Raw genomic sequence first — 14,423 nt, 5'->3', positions numbered from 1 at the left:
CGCCTCTGTTCTTCCCACCACTCCTCCACACTACACAACACTACTCGCCTCTGCTCTTCCCACCACTCCTCCACACTACACAACACTACTCACCTCTGCTCTTCCCACCACTCCTCCACACTACACAACACTACTCACCTCTGCTCTTCCCACCACTCCTCCACACTACACAACACTACTCGCCTCTGCTCTTCCCACCACTCCTCCACACTACACAACACTACTCGCCTCTGCTCTTCCCACCACTCCTCCACACTACACAACACTACTCACCTCTGCTCTTCCCACCACTCCTCCACACTACACAACACTACTCGCCTCTGCTCTTCCCACCACTCCTCCACACTACACAACACTGCTCACCTTTCCTCTTCCCACCACTCCTCCACACTACACAACACTACTCGCCTCTGCTCTTCCCACCACTCCTCCACACTACACAACACTACTCGCCTCTGCTCTTCCCACCACTCCTCCACACTACACAACACTACTCGCCTCTGCTCTTCCCACCACTCCTCCACACTACACAACACTGCTCACCTCTCCTCTTCCCACCACTCCTCCACACTACACAACACTACTCGCCTCTGCTCTTCCCACCACTCCTCCACACTACACAACACTGCTCACCTCTCCTCTTCCCACCACTCCTCCACACTACACAACACTACTCGCCTCTGCTCTTCCCACCACTCCTCCACACTACACAACACTACTCGCCTCTGCTCTTCCCACCACTCCTCCACACTACACAACACTACTCGCCTCTGCTCTTCCCACCACTCCTCCACACTACACAACACTACTCGCCTCTGCTCTTCCCACCACTCCTCCACACTACACAACACTGCTCACCTCTCCTCTTCCCACCACTCCTCGGCAGGTCGGATCGGTCCTGTACGTGACTGCTTCAGCCTTCTCCTCAGCTCTTCGCGTCTGGTATTTTGACGCGGGTATCACCATCTCTGTGGTGATCAGGTGGCTTTGTTGTGGTGTCCCACCTGCAAGCTTCGTCTCAGTGACAGTATGACGTTCCTGGTGTTTCTATGCACTTTTTTTTGCTCTTCGTAGGTTGTCTTCTCTTTCACATTGTGTTGTTTTGTCCTTTCTTGGGTTTTCAGAACTACAGTTTTGATGTTTCTTACGGTCGCCTCATTATGTGCGGTGCTGGCGGAGCCGCTCCGGCTTGCGTTCAGGGGGGACGTCACATCTGCCCCCGTTTCGTACGCTTTCTCGTGTTTTGTTTCACCTCCAGCCTGCTCATGCGTCGCCTGAGCCGTCCTGGTCCTTGATCAGGGTGCCTTCTTATCATTGCCTCAGTTTGTGGTAGCCCCTTCGGTTCAAGTTTCTGCTCTTTGGTACTAGTGGTAGATTTATATGTGAGCAGCCTTTCTCCGTCCTTCTGGCGACGGTCGAGATGGCTGCTTTCTGGAAGGGGTTCTTGGGTTTTTGATGCTTGATTGGTTTGGCCGGGGGTACGTCCTGTATTGTCCGGTTGCGCTTCTTTGCTGTTACCTGTGTACCGTGTCTGGGGATGCGCTTCGTGTTATCTGGTTTCCCTCGTTCCCTGTTTCAGGGCTCGGGTCTCCCAGGTCGTCCGCAGAGTTTTTAAGTCTTCCAGCCTGCGGTCTGTCCTTTCGCCCATGCTTTTCGGACGTTTGCAGCTTTTGCTGCTGTGTTGGTGACATCTAGGGCTCATTTCAGGCGCAGGGATTTGAGGGTCGCACAGGTTCTTGGCCGCCCATTCTTTATGCGCATCTGCTCCTGTGCGTTCTTGTTGCCTTGGGTCGCAGGTTGCAGCCTGTTGTCTCGGGCTCGCTTTGCGGAGTTTGTGGCGGCCGCCTCCCGGGTCAGCACTTTTTTTTCCTTCTCCTTGGGTATGAAGCTCCAGGGAGCCGTTGGGGCTCCCCACAGAAAACCAGCGTTGAATGTAATGAAACGCCATTTTCTGGGTGAGCTCCGGAGGCTCTCTGGCAACCCTCCCTCCCACGTGTCGGCGTTTTTTTTTTTTTTTTCGCGTTAATTGAAGCTTAGCTTCCGAACTGATACTAGGCAGCCGGCGCGATAGGTCCGGGGTTCCCTCCTCCCCCCTCTCGGGGCGGGGAGGGCTGCGGGACGATCGGCGCGGCAGTAAAGTGTGATGTTTGCTTGTTTCCTTGGGGTTGTAGGGAGTTTCTACCTCTCTGTTCGGTTTTTTGTTTTAGTTTTTACCATGTTGGGTTTTGTTTTGTTATGCCTACCTTTCTGGGTGCAAACCCCGGTCGATGGCAGGTAAGGAAAACCCCAACCACAAGGGGGTTTCCCAGGGCCATTGCTCCCTGAAACCTCTCTGACGGGGCCAGGTTCTGGCGCTGGTCCCTGGTAGGTCTGAACTCCTTAGCTAATGTCCCGGTCTAATATAACATACATTAGCCCGATAAGCTCCAGGGAGCATCCGGGGCTCACCCAGAAACTGCCGTTTCATTACATTCAACGCTGTTTTCTGGGGGGAGCCCCTACGGCTCCCCGGAGCTATCCATGGCTGATATGGATACCCTAACTATTTTGCATCAGTCGATGTGGGTGGAGTTCTAGGCCTACCGGGCACCACGAGCCAGAACCTGGCCCCCTCAGAGAGGCACGGGGAGCAATGGCCCATAGAAATGCACATGTGATTTGGAGCATTCTATATCTGCCATCGACCGGGACAGGCACCCAGAAAGGTAAGTGCCACAAAACAAACCCCTATTCTGGTTAACAACAAAAATCGACAAACGAGTGGACAGAACTCCCCCAGGAAAACGAACTAACAAGCATGACGTCACACGAGCTGCGCCGCATGTCTGCGCAGCTCCCCGCACCCTGGGAGGGGGAAGGGGAAGCCCCAGACCCCCGCGCCGGCGATCCCCGCCTCAGTTCCTCGGCTGATGGGATCATGCACGGTCGTGTGGCTCCAGCTCCGGTCTTGTCTCAGTGCTGTGACTGGTTTGCAGTGTTGCTCTTACGGTGGTCGTGTGAGCTGGGAGTAGTATTCTCAGGTACTCGGGCTGCATGTGCTTAGGGTCGCCTTCCCTGAGTGCCCTGTAAGTACCGCCCTTGGGGCTTGGGGTTGCCTTCCACAAGTCACCTTGGGTTTACCTCTGTTGGCTTTTCGCTGCTTGGCGTTTGGCCGCCCCGAGTGTTTGGGGGTTTTCCTCCCTTGTTTACCTTGGGGTAAGTGGTAGTCATAGCACTGGTGGGGCGCAGGGTACTGCGTAGCTAGTTTTCACCTATAACAGCGGCCGGCTCTGTTCCCTCTGGGTACGTTGTCCACTTGTGTGGTGTTTCTTTTATATTTGTTTTTGCCTGGTAGGGGGGTCTGCCTTGTGTCTGCCTTCGGTCTGCCTGGGGGGAGCCCCTGCGGCTCCCCGGAGCTATCCATGGCTGATATGGATATCCTAACTATTTTGTATCAGTCGATGTGGGTGGAGTTCTAGGACTACCGGGGACCACCAGCCAGAACCTGGCCCCCTCACAGAGGCACGGGGAGCAATGGCCCATAGAATGCACATGTGATTTGGAGCATTCCATATCTGCCATCGACCGGGACAGGCACCCAGAAAGGTAAGCGCCCCAAAACAAACCCCTATTCTGGTTAACAACATAATTGACAAATGAGTCGACAGAACTCCCCAAAAGAAAAACAAGCAAACCAGCATGACGTCACACGAGCCGCGCCACATGTCTGCGCTGTTCCCCCCATCCCCGGGTTGGGGAAAGGGGAGCCCCAGACCTTCGCGCCGGCGATCCACACCCCAGTTCCTCGGCTAATGGGATAGTTCATGGTCGTGTGGCTCCAGCTCCAGTCTTGTTTCATGGCTGTGACTTGTTTTCAGTGCTGCTCTTACTGTGGTCGTGTGAGCTGGGAGTAGTATTCTCAGGTACTCGGGCTGCATGTGCTTAGGGTCACCTTCCCTGAGTGCCCTGTAAGTACCGCCCTTGGGGCTTGGGGTTGCCTTCCACAAGTCACCTTGGGTTTACCTCTGTTGGCTTTTCGCTGCTTGGCGTTTGGCAGCCCTGAGTGTTGGGGGTTTTCCTCCCTTGTTACCTTGGGGTAAGTGGTAGTCATAGCACTGGTGGGGCGCAGGGTACTGCGTAGATAGTTTTCACCTCTAACAGTGGCCGGCTCTGTTCCCTCTGGGTACGTTGTCCACTTGTGTGGTTTTTCTTTTCGTTTTGTTTTTGCCTGGTGGGGGGTCTGCCATGTTTTTCCCTCCCTATATATTAAGGTCATTTGTGTGGTGGCACCCCCTGCTTCGCCCTCGCGAGTGGACACGTCCCATGGGTTCAGCTTTTAGCAGATTGCTTGGTAGTTTGGGGCATCGGTTAGCAGTGCCTTGCCTGGGATAACCCTTAGCAGACCCAGTCTAGGGGCCCTGGGAAACCCCGCGGGGGCTCTTGGGTCCGATGGAGGAGACCCTTGCGTCCCCTCTCGCTGTGTGCGAGTTTAAGGGTTGCTCTGTCCCCTTGTCTCAGGGTGACTGATTGTTTTTGCCGCCGTCATGCTGCCTGTTGGGTCGGTGACACATTCGACCCTGAGTCCTGCGAGCTGTGTTGCTTGTTTGTGACTCAATTCACCCAGTCTGCTGATGAGTTACTTCGGGTGCAGGCAGCTCGTGCATTGCATGGTAGGTTTAGGTTATTGCAACGCGCGCGGGTTCTTGCTTCCCCGGACACCCCGCGGCTGCCCCGCTTTGTGTATAGGGACCCAGACTTGGGGGTGTTGGTCGCTTCGGCCTTGGTTCCGTCCGCGCCCCCTTGTTCTTCCCCTTCGGTGGTTCATTCTGTCCCCCCCCCCCCCCCCTGCTTCCGGCCTCTAAGCGTCTGAGGGCTTCGGGGTCGGGGTGGGGTTTAGCGGTTTCTGAGACTCGGGCAGTTTCGGGGGTTGCTCCGTCCGGGGGGGCTACGGAGGCATTTGAGTCTGTTCCTCCAGACGATGCTCCGGGGTCTGACCAGTGGGCCCCTTCTCTTCCAGAGCTTTCGGCTGCCCCGGCTTTTTCTTGTGAGGCCGGGGCTTTGGAGGACGGCTCGGCCCCGGGGCCTGGTGTGGAGGCTCCTGGGGTTGGGGAGGAGCTGAATTGGGGGCCTTGGGCTCCATTGGACCCCGCCTGGATTTTCCATCCTTTTGAGCGGAGCTTACTGTTGCAAGGAGTGGGATTTTCCTTTCCCCCCTCTGCGTACGATTTGGACTTGGGTTCTGCTCCTCCCCGGGTTTGGTTCCGTGTCCCTGTGGGTTCTTCGGTTCCGTCTTTCTGGAGGTTTTCGGCTTCCCGCATCTCTCCGTCTGAGGTGTGGTCGGCCTTGGCGGCTTCCCTCCTGCGTGACCCGAAGTACGCCTCCATAATGGATCCTTCTTCCATCAGGTTTGGATCTTCATGTCCTTACTGGGTTCGTTATGAGGTTCCGGGGTCGTCCTGGCTTGCAGACTGCCCCTTGTTTTCGTTGGATGCTTGGGACTCGTTCTGTCGAACCTGTACGTTTGAGTGGTGTGAGGCGTTGACGGTGGTCCAGGTTTACCTGGGGGGCGATTTTGAGCACCTTAATGAGTGTCTTTTTGCTCCTGTCCTTCTGCGGGACATTGGTGCGGTGCAGCTCCATGTGCAGGTTCCTTCCCTGTCGGCTGCTCTTGTGGCGGAGGATTTGCGCGCTCGTGGCTTTTTGGCTTCGGTCCTGCGTTTCTTTTCCCTCCTGGAGCTATCTTTGGATTGGCTTGCGAAGGATGTTGAGGCGCTTGGGGCCGTTCCGGGTTCTGACGCCTTGGTCTCCGCTGCTCGGGCATCGTCTGCCATGTTGAAGCTTTTTGCGCCTATCCTGCGGGAGGCGTTGCTGCGGTTTTTCGCTGCGCGCTTCGCGTGTCGTCAGGCGGTCCTGGCTTCCTCTTTGGAATCCGCTTGGGCCCTGGTTCTTAGGTTGTCTTCTCCCTTTTGTCCTCTGCTTTTTGAGGCTTCTGGGGATAGAACGTTATATTCAGGCAGCTTCTTCCTCTTGCCGCCCTATGTCTGAGTTGTTGGTTCTTCGGGGGAACCGGGGGGTTCCTTTCCGGCCGGGTCGCAACAGGGCGCGCGGTTCCGTTCGTCGGCGTGGGCCACAGGTGTCGGGTTCGATGCCGGTGCCGGTGCCGCCTACAGTCCCGCCTGTGCTTGGTCGGCGCAGTGTTTGCTCTGCGCGCAGGTTGGGTTCTCGTAAGGGGCAGCGGCCCTTTCGCGGTTCGCCCCATTGACGGGGCGATGGGGGGGAGGCTGTCTCTGCTCGCTCTCGCCTGGTCTCATGATTTGTGGGCTTTTCGGGTCGTTTCTCGCGGCCTGAGGTGGCCTTGGGTGGCTCCGCCTCCTTCTGGGGGTTCGGGGCTGACGGGGCAGGCTTTCTCTCCTGCGCTCCGTCAGGTCATCTTGGAGTGGGTGCGCTTGGGCGTGGTCGAAACGACTCCGTCCCTCAGGTGGGTTTCCCGCCTGTTTCCAGTTCCGAAACGGGACTGTGCGGACCTGCGGTTCATTCTGGACTTGTCCCATCTGAACCCTTGGGTTTCTTGCCCCTCGTTTCGGATGACCACTCTGTCCCAGGTCCGGCTTCTGTTGGAGCCGGGCGCTTGGATGGTGTCCCTGGACCTCAAGGATGCGTATTGGCACGTCCCTATTCATGTTTGGTTCCGGGACTGGCTCGGTTTTGTGGTGGGGCGTCAGTGCTACCGCTTTCGTTGTCTCCCCTTCGGGATGAACCTGGCACCTCGCGTGTTCACATGCCTTACCCGGGTCGTGGTGGCCCGTCTGCGTCTCTTAGGTGTTCGAGTGTTGGCTTACCTCGACGACTGGCTGGTTTGGGCGCCCAGTCGGTCCGCGTGTCTGCTTGCCAGGGATTTGGTGCTTTCCCAGCTCGCCGGGTTCGGGTTCCTGGTGAACTGGCGGAAGTCCCATCTGGTGCCCTCCCAGGTTCGGTCCTGGCTGGGTCTTGTGTGGGACTCTCGGACAGCTTCCTTGTCTCTTCCTCCGGAGTCTCTCCTTGGGCTGCAGTCTCGCCTGGGTCTGTTTCTGGGGGGCTCTCATGTCACCCGGCGGTTGCTCGAGAGTTTGTGCGGCAGCCTGAACTTCGCAATGTTGGTCTACCCGCCAGGTCGGGTTTGGCTTCGTTGGCTGTTCTGGTTCCTTCGGGGACATCCCTTCCGCCTGTCTCGCGATCGCTGGGTTCGACCCTCGGGGGCTTTGTGTCGGCTGCTGCGTCGCCGGCTTCCTCTTCGGGTTTTTCGGGGTTCAGTGCCTTGGCGCCTACCCGAGCCCTCGCTCGATGTGTACACGGACGCGTCGTCTCTAGGCTGGGGTTTTGTGACCAGTGCTCACCCCCGCGGATCGACGATCCGGCTCCATTCGGACTGCTCCCCAGCGGTTCATTGTCTGAACCGAGGGGGTTCGATGCGGTCCTTGGCTCTTTGGGGTTGGTCGCTTTGGGTGACTCGTCTGCTGAGTTCTCGGGGTTTGGCTCTCTTGGCGGTTCACGTCCAGGGGGTGTCCAACGTCCTGGCGGACAGCCTGTCCAGGTTCGTTCCCCTGTCCACAGAATGGACGGTCGATGCCGGCTCCTTCCGTTGGCTCTACCGGACGTTCGGGCGCCCGGAGGTGGATCTCTTCACGTCGGCGTGGTTGAGGCATCTTCCGGTTTACGTGGCGCCCTTCCCTGACTGCGAGGCCATCGGGATCGATGCCTTTCGGCAGGACTAGTCGAGGTGGGGGTTCCTGTACCTCTTTCCACCGGTTCGGCTGCTGCTCCGGGTCTTGGCTCGCTTGGAGACTTACCAGGGTCGTGTGGTCCTCTTGGCCCCTTGGTGGCCGGCCCAGCCATGGTTTCAGGCGCTGCTTGCTCGGTGTCCGAACCCGGAGGTTTTTCCGCGGCTCCGTCTCTTTCAGGAGATCGGGCCAGTCCGGTACGAGACTGGTTCGCTCTTCTCCGCGAGTCTTCGTGTTTGGTGTTTTTGACTCGTGTTTATCACCATCTTTATGGTGAGCAGGTGGCTTCCTTGTTGGTTTCTCTCCTGCGAGTTTCCTCTCGGCAGCAGTATGAAGTTTCCTGGAGGTCCTTCCGGTTCTTTTTGGCCCTTCGTCATTGCTCCTCGCTTTCGGTTCGGGTGGTATTGTCCTTTCTCTCTCGGTTGTTTCAGGACCGTCATCTCATGCCTAATGCTGTCGCCTCGTATCGTGCGTCGCTGGCAGAGCCGCTGCAGCTTGCTTTCGGTATTGATGTTACTTCTGCGCCGTTTCGCAAGCTGTCTCGGGTGTTGTTTCACCTCCGGCCTGCTCGTGCACCGCCTGAGCCGTCCTGGTCCTTGGACAGAGTGCTCTTCTATCTTTCCACTCCTTGTTTTGTGGTGGCCCCTTCGGTTCAAGATTGCTTTGCTAAGGATCTTTTTCTGTTGGCATTAGCCTCTGGGGGTCATGTGGCGAAGCTTCATGCTCTTCTCCGGCGCAGAGGTTTTTGCTCCTTTGGTCGTGGTCTTCGGTTTGTTCGTTTGCAGCCGTCTCCCTCTTTTCTGGCGAGGAATGAGACTGCTGCTTTCCAGAGGGGTCCTTGGGTTGTTGATGCATGGTTTGTCAGGCCGGGGGTTCACCATGTGTTGTGTCCGGTTGCGGCCCTCCACCGTTATCTGCGCGCTATGGCTTCAGTGTCTGGGGACGCGCTTTGGGTTGATCCGGTTTCCCTTCTTCCCTGTTCGCGGGTTCGAGTCTCTCAGGTCGTCCGCAGGGTCATTAAATCCAGCCAGCCTATGGTCTATCCCCGTGCCCATGACGTGCGTAAGTTCGCTGCTCTTGCTGCCGTCTTCTGCAATATGTCTTGGGCTGACATTCGGGCTCGGGGATTTTGGCGGTCGAACAGGGTCCTGGCTGCAAGCTGCCTTGTTAACGTTCCAGGGGCCAGTCGGGGGTGTGTATTGCCTTAGGTCGGCGGTTGCGGCCCGTGGTCTCGGCTTCGTCTTGAGGTGTGGAGCACCGACAGCCTCCCGGGTAAGTGCCCTTGGTTTTTCTTAGTAGTCTTTGGTGAGGTAGCTCCGGGGAGCCGCAGGGGCTCCCCCCAGAAAATCAGCGTTGAATGTAATGAAACGCCATTTTCTGGGTGAGTCCCGGAGGCTCCCCGGCATCCCTCCCGCCCTCCGGTCGGCGTTTTTTGCGTTTTTTTATGTCCAGCCTCAGAACTGGGGTGTGGATCGCCAGCTCGGGGGTCTGGGGCTCCCTCTTCCCAGGGAGGGGGGAGCTGCGCAGACATGTGGCGCGGCTCGTGTGACGTCATGCTGGTTTGCTTGTTTTTCTTTTGGGGAGTTCTGTCGACTCATTTGTCAATTATGTTGTTAACCAGAATAGGGGTTTGTTTTGGGGCGCTTACCCTTCTGGGTGCCTGTCCCGGTCGATGGCAGATATGGAATGCTCCAAATCACATGTGCATTCTATGGGCCATTGCTCCCCGTGCCTCTGTGAGGGGGCCAGGTTCTGGCTCGTGGTCCCCGGTAGTCCTAGAACTCCACTCACATCGACTGATGCAAAATAGTTAGGATATCCATATCAGCCATGGATAGCTCCGGGGAGCCTCCGGGGCTAACCCAGAAAATGGCGTTTCATTACATTCAACGCTAGTTTTTTGTTTTAGTTTTGCGTAGATCTTTGAGTCCCAAACTGTTGCTCTTCTGGAAGAAAGAGCCCAAGTCTGGTCCTGGCTCCTGGTAGGCTAGTGTGTGTCTCAGAGGTGTGAAGCAACTTGTTAGGCATAAACTAGGGCTAGTACTGATGGCTCACCATAAAAAGACAATTCGTTGCATTCATAGCTTGATTTTAATATACATGTTTTATTATTGTATTTCTTGTATTATATTTCTGGTATGTATATAAAATAATTTTATATGTAAATAATTATGTTCTAAGTTGTTGCATGATGTGAGGAATGAGACTGAAAACCAAACAAATATTCTTCATAATTTCTGTATAATAATAATAAATGATATTAAGTGTTTTTAAGCCTTAAACTCCGCATCACACCTGCAGGCCCTTATCTGGTTTGCACAACATGCCTCTGGGTATTTGTATTTTTCACGTTCCATTCAACTACATGGGGTTCACATCAGCTTCCTTAGGACTCTTGTAAACAGACGCCATCTTTAAAAAAAAATCGTGGTCCACATTCCCGGGTTTGAGAGCCTCAGTACTGAGTGAGCAACCAAGGCTGGCGCTTGCAGCATGAGCGCACAGCACTGCTGTTCAGCGTTCCTAATAATGCATCGCCTAATAATGTCAAAATATATATATAACCTGTATTATTTAGCCATGATAGTATTATAGAAAAGCTTGAGTGTGATAATGACTGGGTACAATGTTCAAATATCAGTGATTCAATGCTGTTCACGATGTTCACAGCACTAACTACATGGGGTTCACATCAGCTTCCTTAGGACTCTTGTAAACAGACGCCTTCTTTAAAAAAAATCGTGGTCCACATTCCCGGGTTTGAGAGCCTCAGTACTGAGTGAGCAACCAAGGCTGGTGCTTGTATGTCTTGTTGTGTGTCTTCAGGGTGTAGTGAAAGACTTGCGCAAAGGTAAGATTCAATTGGAAACTAATTGCAAAGCCATGGAAGAAGAAAATAGACTCTTAAAAATAGCTTTGGAAGAAGTTAAAGTAAATTTAAACATAAATGACTACAATAGGTTAGGTCAGGAATTTCAACAGGAGAAACAGCTTTTGTCAGCACAGATGGAGGAAGTTACACAGGGAATAGAAGAGTGCAAGAAAAATATGCAACTCACTTATGCACAAGTGGCCAAGGAGAAGGAAAAAATAGAAGAAGCAGTAAAGGAAGTCAAACACTGCAGCAACCAAGATAAAACAAACATTAGGCTAGAAGTGAGGAAAGAATTGGCATCTAACCCGAAGTTGGTGCAAAACACAGTTGATCAGAGTAAGTCCCTGATCATTTTTGGCTGCAAAGAAAAGGAGATAACATCTAGGTCAGAAAGAGCTGTAGAAGAAGAAAAAGTAGTAGATAAAATTGTTAGCCTCGTGGAAGGTCTTACAACCATAGAGAATGTCTGCGACTACAGGAGAATAGGCAGATATGTAAAAGGGAAAGATCGACCTTTGAGGATCACCCTAAATGGTACCAAACAAATGGAAGAAGTATTAAGGAATGCTAGAAAATTACAAAGTGATGAGGATGGGAAAGTGTGGTCGTTAAGACGAGATCTTTCAAAAGACGATAGAGAGAAGCTGAAACTGAACCTCGCCGAGGCAAAACGTTTAAATGAGAGCAGGAATGAAGAAGAAATCAATTCTTTTTTCTACAAAGTGATAGGGGTAGGCAGGCCAGTAAAGTGGTACATAAAGGCAAACCAACAAAATCATTAGAGAGAGGGGGAGTGAAGAATAAGGAGAGGGGGAACAAGTTCCTCAAGATTGCATACACCAACATAGATGGAGTAAGATCAAAGATACTGGAGTTAAGTGATATAATACAGCTGCAGACACCAGACATTGTTGCACTCACGGAGACAAAACTTGAAGATGCTATTTTAAATGAGGTCATATTCCCAAGGGGCTACTCAATTTGGAGACGGGACAGAAAAATCAGGAAAGGCGGTGGCGTTGCTGTGCTGGTGAAAGAACACCTAAAGGTGAACGAAATAGTGACTGCCAATCCACAAGAAGTTGACATAATAGGACTAGAGATCTGCCATGAGGATGATAAACTAATGATCATAAATGCATATAGTCCACCGTTAAGCAACACATGGTCAAAGGAGGAGCTAGATAGTAAACGAGAAGGTCTTATAACAATAATGAGAGAGATCAGAGCGAGAGCGGATAACGATAGTTCACGACTGTTGATAGTCGGCGACTTCAACTTGAAATCCATAGACTGGGAAGCATGTGAAGCTAAAACAGAAGATTTCTGGACCTGTAAATTTGTAGACCTCATCCTGGAAACATTCTTGTATCAACATGTTAAACAAGCTACGAGGATGAGGGAAGGGGACGTTCCCTCCATGCTAGATTTGATATTTACCAGGAAGGAGGAAGAAATATTTGACATTCAGTACCTTCCTCCCTTGGATAAAAGTGATCATGTCTTTTTGGGAATAAAGTATGCAATGTGTTATAATCTGGAAGAAAATATGACGGTCTGAATTAATATGAAGTATGAAAATAGAAGTATGAAGTATGCTGAAGTATGCTGAAATAGAGGGAATACAGATAACATATACGGCACGCATAGACGCAATAAAGCACCTAAATTATTGGGATCGTCTCAAAGCCCTCCAAATGTACTCACTAGAAAGAAGACGAGAGAGATATCAAATAATATACACCTGGAAGATACTGGAGGGCCAAGTACCAAATCTACACAGTAAAATAACAACGTACTGGAGTAAACGATATGGAAGAAAATGTAGAATAGAACCAGTGAAGAGCAGAGGTGCCATAGGCACAATCAGAGAACACTGTATAAACATCAGAGGTCCGCGGTTGTTCAACGTCCTCCCAGCAAGCATAAGAAATATTGCCGGAACAACCGTGGACATTTTGAAGAGGAAACTAGATTTATTCCTCTAAGGAGTGCTGGACCAACCGGGCTGTGGTGGGTATGTGGGCCTGCGGGCCGCTGCAAGCAACAACCTGGTGGACCAAACTCTCACAAGTCAAGCCTGGCCTCGGGCCGGGCTTGGGGAGTAGAAGAACTCCCAGAACCCCATCAACCAGGTATCAACCAGGTCGATGCAAATGAAAAACCTGACTTTAGGAGAGGACATTATGGCAACCTTAGAAAAATTTTTAGTGAGTATAATTGGACAGACTTGTTGCTAGGCAAGGAAGTGAATGAGATGTATGTCAGGTTTTGTGAAATACAGTATATGATAAAGGCACAAAAAAATTCATACCAAAACAGAGAAGCAGAACTAGGAAACAGGATTGGTTCAACAGAAAGTGCGAGAGGGCCAGAGACCAAAAGACACAAAAATGGAATCAATACAGGAAGAGTCCGAACCCCCAATCATACCAGCGATACAAAGATGCGAGAAACAACTACACGGCAGTGAGGAGAGAGGCAGAAAGAAATTTTGAAAAAGGGATTGCAGACAAATGTAAAACAGAACCAGGTCTGTTCTATAAATTCATAAACACCAAATTGCAGGTAAAGGATAATATTCAGAGTTTGAAAATGGGAAATAGATTCACAGAAAATGAAAAGGAAATGTGTGAAACATTAAACGAAAAGTTCCAAAGTATGTTTGTACAAAATGAAATCTTCAGGGAACCAGATACAATAAGAATTCCAGAGAACAACATAGAGCACATAGAGGTGTCTAGAGACGAAGTGGAAAAAATGTTCAAGGAGCTAAATAAGAACAAAGCAGTTGGTCCAGATGGAGTTTCACCATGGGTTCTGAGAGAATGTGCATCTGAGCTCAGCATTCCTCTTCAACTGATTTTTCAGGCATCCCTGTATACAGGAGTTGTAGCTGATGTGTGGAAAAAGGCTAACATAGCTCCAATCTACAAAAGTGGAAGCAGGAAAGACCCCCTTAATTATAGACCAGTATCATTGACAAGTGTAATAGTCAAAATATTGGGAAAAAAAAATAATAATTAAAACTAGCCACAGCATTATTTCGTCCATCTAGGAATCTTCAAATGACTTCTTAGGTTCCTTTACAAAATAAACTTGTGGCCAATTATTCATTTACAGAAATTAGTGACCATGATTGTGATAATAGCAGGATTGTGGTGATAATTATTGGATAATTAGCACTGTGCGTAGAAATCGAGGTAGCCACGCTGTGTGTGTGTGGCAACCACTCTTGTTTTGCTCACCATACTAGCTTAATGGTTCGCTATTGTGAACACATATGTACATAGGTATATATAATGTGTGTATGCAGTATAGTGTAATAACGGCAACAGGAGTATTTTGAGAGGAGCTATTTTGGTGAGGGAGGTGACGTCCTAATCGTAGTGTCGTCTGCTGTGTGATTTTTCATGCAGTGTATGGTGGCCGCTGTACTGTTTGGACACAATACCGGCTTACTTACATAGTTCTGGTAAATAAAACATGTAGATAGGTATACATATGTAAATAGTGTAAATAAAAACAATAACAGTATGGTGGGAGGAGGGATGATGGCGAGTACGATGTTGGAGTAGTGAGGGAGGACTGGCTGGCTGGGTGTGGCAGCTCACACTCGTGGAGTTCTGAGTGTGTTTATGGTGTGTGTGTTTATAGTGTGTGATACTGTACAGTGTGTAAATAGATTGTATATATACTTAAATTAGCATGATACATTGGAAATATGTGCAGGATAAGTGTACACATGTCATGCACTACATGTTCTACTTCTATAATACAGTGTATGTCTTCATTATACATAGGATTGTCAC

General features: G+C 51.4%; 1 protein-coding gene across 3 annotated transcripts in view; it reads left to right on the top strand.

The window, feature by feature from the left end:
- The window catches only part of mei-41 (meiotic 41), a 641,172-nt gene that overhangs the window by 304,886 nt on the left and 321,863 nt on the right, over positions 1–14,423 (top strand). The gene's annotated exons all lie outside the window — the stretch shown is intronic.

Source organism: Procambarus clarkii, chromosome 77 (assembly GCF_040958095.1).
Source record: "Procambarus clarkii isolate CNS0578487 chromosome 77, FALCON_Pclarkii_2.0, whole genome shotgun sequence".
Classification (NCBI taxonomy): domain Eukaryota; kingdom Metazoa; phylum Arthropoda; class Malacostraca; order Decapoda; family Cambaridae; genus Procambarus; species Procambarus clarkii.
The sequence above is the reverse complement of the archived record's forward strand: the minus strand, read 5'-3'. Positions and strand labels throughout refer to the sequence as shown.